The 6,608-nt window shown below is 41.2% G+C and overlaps 1 protein-coding gene across 5 annotated transcripts in view; it reads right to left on the bottom strand.

Annotated features, from left to right (window-relative positions):
• Lclat1 (lysocardiolipin acyltransferase 1) overlaps positions 1-6,608 on the bottom strand; it is a 146,907-nt gene that overhangs the window by 100,216 nt on the left and 40,083 nt on the right. Inside the window, exon 1 of one of the 5 annotated variants that reach the window (XM_028779008.1) lies at positions 5,621-5,704. The exons of the other annotated variants lie outside the window; for them this stretch is intronic. The gene's annotated coding sequence lies outside the window, so the exon portion shown is untranslated. Of the gene's footprint in view, positions 1-5,620; positions 5,705-6,608 lie in introns of those variants that run through there. 5 annotated transcript variants of the gene reach the window in all.

Raw genomic sequence — 6,608 nt, 5'->3', positions numbered from 1 at the left:
AAAAAAAAAAAAAAAAAAAAAAAAAGACATGCAGAGTCTTGTCTCCTAGGTGATTCTAAATTCCAAACTGCCAATCAATATAAACACAGCACCACTGAAGGGGTTCTAACATGGCAAACATAAGTCTGGTAGGCCTTGCCTTTCCCCGATTCCCAAAGCTAGTCACCAAGGTCTATTCTCCTATTTGACCACTTCCTCCTCCTCCTCCTCCTCCTCCTCCTCTTCCTGGGGTTGGCTATCAAGGTCCAGCTATCAAAGTATTGAAGTCCAGTAATCAAAAGCCCCCTTGTGGCTATCCCAATTAACCTGTCCAATCAAAATTAACCCAACTGATCCTAACACACATACACACTGCATATTCATGCACACACACACACACAAATGTTCTATAGCCTTGCCTACAGCCCCATCTTATGGAAGCATTTTCTTTCCCTTTCCTCAGGTGCCATTAGCTTGTGCCAAGTTGACATAAACTATCCAAACACACAATTTAAAATTTTCATATATGTATAAAACATATTTTGATCAATCTCACTTTCACTCTCCCTCCACTTCATATACGTCCCCCTCCCCGGTTTAAAAACACACTGAACTCAATTACTATTGCCCATAAGCACGCAGGTGTGGGGCAATGTACCAGAACATGGTCAACTTACCAATGCTCACAACCCCAAAGAAAATGACTCTTCCTCCCCTAGGAGACAAAAACTGTCAAAAGCTCCTCAGTGCAGGGAATGGGTAAATGGACATGTGAAACTGAAGTGAGCAGAATTTTCCCGTGTCCATTTACCCACCAACAGTATACAGAGCATTTCTAACCCACCAGAGGGTTTCCAACATGCCCGTTCCCAGCCACTGTGATCAACAACCTGGAAGAATCACTCACTACTCTGACTTCCACCCTCCACAAGCAGTTGTACTTGTTTTCCAATATGGCAGGATCTCTTGTGTGCCTCCTGATGCCTATGAGATCACCAAACACTTCTACTGCTTTTACAATGCTTTATTTTTTAGATACATCACAATTTATTAAGCTATTCTGCTGCTTTACCTTTGTAGTTATTATGAATAAGGATACCATGAACATTCTTTTATGTAATTTTTAATAAACAAGTGCATTTCTCATGAGTATAGCTAGGATTGAGTAGCTGGATCATAGATGGGACTGGACAAAGTCACAGTGTGTCAAAGTGACTTAAGTTCCATTTTACATTCCTACCAGTAAGAGTTCTGGCTAGTCTACATCCACAACACTAGCAGGAATCATCTTTTATATTTAGCCATTCTGGAAGGTGTACAGTAGTATCTCATTACAAATAGCTTCTTCATGTCTCTACTTTGCTCTTCATTCTCTTAGTGATCTGAGATTTTAAAGAAATCTAAAGGCAAACATTAATCATTTTTAAGGTCATTGTTTTTTTTAAGGTTACTGCTTTCTTAATCCTTTTAATAAATCTGGCTAATCTACCTACGCTGATTTGTGTTTAAGATTTAAAGGCTTCTGCAACAAATTCAAACTAAATGAAATCTTGCAACTGTACCAAGTTCCCACTTTCACCCTGAGTCCACTGCCCTGGAATGTGTTCTGCTGTGAAAGCTGAGTTATTCTAATGCTAAAAACATTTACATGAACCATTCACAACCAGCTAACTTCATCAGCGATTGCTTCCACATTAAAATTACTTTTCTGCAAATATATACATACTCAAAATAAACTGGGGGTGGAAGCATGTGTCTATAATCCCATCATCTGAGAGCTGAAGGCAAAAGGATCAAGAATCCAGATCTGTTTCAGCTACATAGAGAATCAAGAACCAGCCTGGGCTACATGACACCTGGTCTCAAAATAAGAAGAAATATAAGGAAAACATTCTACTATCAACTCTCCCAGCACTATTCCGTTTTCCCAAAAGAAAAATATCTGATTCTTTCCACTCCCTTCCAACAATCACAAAGAATCCAGCTAGCCCTTCCTTAGTCAGTCAATAGTACCTCCAATTCCCAACCATTAATTACAAAGTATACAGTTGTTCTGTAGAGGACCTCTGCCTTTGCCTCTGCCTCTCTTCCTCTCTGTCCCCCTTTTACCCCGCTCTGCCCCTCCCCCCTACCTCTCTCTCTGCCCCTCTGCCTCTGCCTCTCACACCCTCTGGCTCTTCACACCCAAGTCACTTCATATTCTATTCTGATTTCAAAACTTATGGAATGTGAACTCAGCTCTGCAACTGCTTATGTGCAGCCTATACACCAGGTCTGCATTATAAAATGGTCTTCAATTGGTCTTCTTTACATTCTGTCACTAAGGATACCTCTCAAGAACATAACTAGGCATGGTACCTCATATTAGTCTGTAATCCCAGCACATGATAAACTGAGGTAAGAGAATAACTTTATATTTGAAGCCAGCTACACAGCAAGTTCCAGGCCAGCCTGAGCTACAGAGTGAGGCCTTGTCTCAAAAATAAATAAATAAATAAGCAAGCAAGCAGAACAGAGAGTTCTAAAAGAGTCATATTACTCCATGTCTTAGTTAGAATTTCTACTGCTGTGATTAAAACACCATGAGCAAAAGCAATGAGGAAAGAAAGGGTTTATTTCAATGTTCAAGTCTCTGTCACAGCACATCACTGAGTTTTGAAAGTCAGGGCAGAAACTCAAGGCAGGAATCTGGAGACAAGAACTGAGGCCATGCAAACACGAATGCTGCTTACTGGCTTGCTCCCATGGCTGGCTCAGCCTGCTTCCTTATACAACTCAGAACCATCTGTCCAAGGGTAACACCACCCCTCAAAGGCTGGACTTCCACATCAATCGTTAATCAAAAATATGACCCACAGACTTGGCTACCAGCAATCTGATGGAAGTATTTTCTCAACTGAGGTTTCTCTTCCTAGGGAAAAAAGACAAGTTGACAGAAAAGAACTAGGACTTCCAACTTGATAAATCCTTACTGCCCAAAGCATAAAATGAGTCTTAGCTAAGAACTCACAGCCTGGACCTAACTTTTCCTGTTCCTCCCCTGAAAGGATATCTATTCTCTCATTTATCCTGCCTTGACAGTTTCCTGCGATGTACTTTCACAGGCAGGCAATCCTTATGCTCTATCTTGCTCTGTTCCTCACTTGGCCAGGCCCATCACAGCACATTCCCACAGTTGTCTGTTCCAACCACTATTATATCTGAGTGCTTAACACACTGTAAGTTAATAATCTATTCATACGCCTAGTCTTCGGGCTGGACTTGGGCCTCTTCTTGAACGCCAAAGATCAGATTAGGAAATAATTCTACATTCCAAGGAGGCAAAAAGAGCTAATGAAAATAATGTCACGGCATTTATGTCATCTTTTTTCTATAAAGACTGAGAAAATTATTAGTCTATCTTAACAATCAACTGCACTAAAACCGGTTTGTTTGTTTTAATTCATCCATCAAATTATTCTCTCAAAGAATTTAATCATGGTTGGGAAGATACCTCAGTGGGTGAAATGCTTGCCACATGAGCATGAGGGCCTGAATTCCCAGCACCCAAGGTCTGGCAGCATGTGTGTGTGCTGTTTTTAAAACAGAATCCCAAACTACCAAATGAAGACTCAGGAGCCAGATGCTGTGGTAAAAGCCTGTTAGCTCAGAGAAAGCACCCAACTGACCTTCCTACTCCACTAACCTCCTGGAAGGAAAAAAAAGGACTTAAATACCCTTCAACTCAAAGACTCTCCTTTCTGTTGAGTTCTGTTCACTCCCTGTCTGCTGCTTACTTGCTCTGCCTCTTGATCTTTATTTAGCTCTTAGATTAAAGGTATGTGCTAGGTTGACCTACACAAGTACTTGCTTATAGTAAATGGAAAGCTGTAGGATCAAAGGCTAAGGATACCACATTAGAAACCGGTTTTCATAGTTCACAATCTCTGGGTCCACAATGTAATCAAATATCCTGCAACATGTATGTATGTAATCCAAGCATCAGGAGGCATTAGAGGACACTCAGAGAGGCAAAGAAAGCACCAGAGGCTTGAAATAAATAAATAAATAAATAATCCAACTAGTTAATCAGTGAGCAGACTCAGTGAGACCCTTTCTCAAAAGATAAAGCCTTTGCATGTGCATGCCCTGCACATGCACACACGTTGAGGTCTGCCCCCCACGACCCCGAGTATAGCTGTAGCCATTTCATCCCATGCCTGCCAGTCATTGATGCAGAAAAATAGCTTGACTTAGAACAGGGTCATGCCCACCACATATGTTATGTTCTCAGATTTGTTAATATTAAGAAATTTCCCTGGTCTACAGAGTTCCATGACAGCCAGAGCTACACAGAGAAACCTTGTCTCGAAAAACCAAAAATAAAAAAAATTTTCTCAACCATAAGCTCTACTTAGGACCAATCAGAATATAGATCAGTTAGGACCAATCAGAATATAGATCAGTTAGAACTGTTCCGTCGAGCTAGCCAAAATAGCTTGAGTCAGAGCTGATAACAAGGCAGCACTTCCTGTACCTGTCCATGAGCTCACTGTGGTTTTTTCCTTTATAAACTAGCCCTGAAAAATGTTCAAGGTCCAGTCTTAGTTCCCAAGTCTAGGCTGTGACCCTGATCCATCAGTCTTGGGGTATATGCTCAATAAGCTATTCTTGCTTAACTGAGACTTGAGTCTGAATGGTTTGTGAACCCCAACATATCCACATACCATACACAAAAGAATTTAATAAAAACTAAAATTACTGACTTGTGTTTCCTGGTAGGTATAAAAGCTCTATATTTTAAAAGAGTTCTTAAGAATATTTAGCCGGGCGGTGGTGGCGCACGCCTTTAATCCCAGCACTTGGGAGGCAGAGGCAGGTGGATTTCTGAGTTCGAGGCCAGCCTGGTCTACAGAGTGAGTTCCAGGACAGCCAGGACTACACAGAGAAACCTTGTCTCGAAAAACCAAAAAGAAAAAAAGAAAAAAAAAAAAGAATATTGGATATCGCCAGACAGTGGTGGCGCACGTCTTTAATCCCAGCACTTGGGAGGCAGAGGCAGGCCTGGTCTACAGAGTGAGTTCCAGGACAGCCAGGGCTACACAGAAAAACCCTGTCTCAAAAAACCAAAAAGAAAGAAAAAAAGAAAAAAGAAAAAAAAAGAATATTGGACATCAAAACTGCACGGCACAGCACTTTCTTATTATAGTCAGTCCTAACACTTGCTCAGGAGACTGAGTGTCTAGAACTGCCTAGAGCTGAAGCCAGCATGGATTACAGATTAAGTTCCAGACTAACTTGCACTACAGATCAAACTGCTATCTTAAAAACGAAATAGAATGAACATATTATTTGACCAAAGTAATTGTAGCCACTACCACAGATGTCTAAGGGTGCTGAAGAATAAATACTAGTTGTTTATACAACTCAGCTCACCCTTTCTCCTTAGCACATGAGGTACCTGTATACATATAGTAAAGGTATGGAAGAACACAGAAGCCAGGCTTTGTGGTGCAGGACTGTAAACTCAACTATTCAGAGGGCTGAGGCAAGAAGAACATCACAAGTTCAAGACCTTCCTGGACTAAAGAATGAGTTCAAGACTAACCCTGGTTCTTTAGAGTCACAGAACGTGTGGAGATAATTTATTGAAATGACTTACTCAGGCTAGATGTTTCAGCTGGAATCCTAAGGATGTAGGTCCCAACAGATGTGCTGGTAGTAAGTGCAAACAGACAAAGAAGAACTCTTCCTTTTTCCATTGTCCTTATATAGGCCTCCAGCAGAAGCTGTGTACAGATTAAAGGTGTGTGCCACCATGCCTGGACCTAAGCTTTTCTTGGGACTTGTTCTGTCCCAGGCTGGCCTTGAACTCATAGATTTGCTAGCCTCTATCTCCTGGGATTAAAGGTGTGTACCACTTTGCCTGGACCAAAGCTTTTTAGAGCCACTATGCCTCATGATTTGGAACAAAAAACAAAAAGCAAGCAAACAAACAAAAAAGCCTGTGTCTTCTAGCCTGGCTGGAATATCTGGATCACAGGTGTGCCTTCCATTTCTGGACTGTAGTTCATGCCACATATAGTCAATGTGACAAATGGGAATAGCCATCACACCCTGCCTGTTCTAAAAATTTAAAGGAGGTTGGGGATAGTTCAGTGATAGAGTACTTGTTTAGATGTGCAAGGCCCTGCATTCGATCCCTAGCACAAGAAAGAAAGAGAAAGGGGGTTGGAGCCACAGGCTGGACTCAATGCAAGCTGTATGGTTTATGACAAATGACTTAAATGTCAGTGTGCTCAGGTTTCCTCATCTGTTAAAGTACATACTTTACAGTAGTGTTGGGTGACTGAGTTGACACTTACTGATAAGGTCCTTGCACACCACCAAGCAGAGTAGTATATACTAATAAATGTCAATTCTCATCACACCGTTTCTAAGTCTTTTATGTGATCTGTCTCCCCTCCCGTAGAAAATCTCAATGAATGCCATCTCTATTCAGAGACAAGGCACCTCACAGAAGTTACACAATTACCACATTTTAAGAAGCAATCGACAGGACAGCCAGGGCTACACAGAGAAACCCTGTCTTGAAAAACCAAACCAAACCAAACCAAACCAAACCAAAAAAAAAAAAAAAAAAAAAAAAA

Source organism: Grammomys surdaster, unplaced genomic scaffold (assembly GCF_004785775.1).
Source record: "Grammomys surdaster isolate TR1022 unplaced genomic scaffold, NIH_TR_1.0 343, whole genome shotgun sequence".
NCBI classification, from domain to species: domain Eukaryota; kingdom Metazoa; phylum Chordata; class Mammalia; order Rodentia; family Muridae; genus Grammomys; species Grammomys surdaster.
The sequence above is the reverse complement of the archived record's forward strand: the minus strand, read 5'-3'. Positions and strand labels throughout refer to the sequence as shown.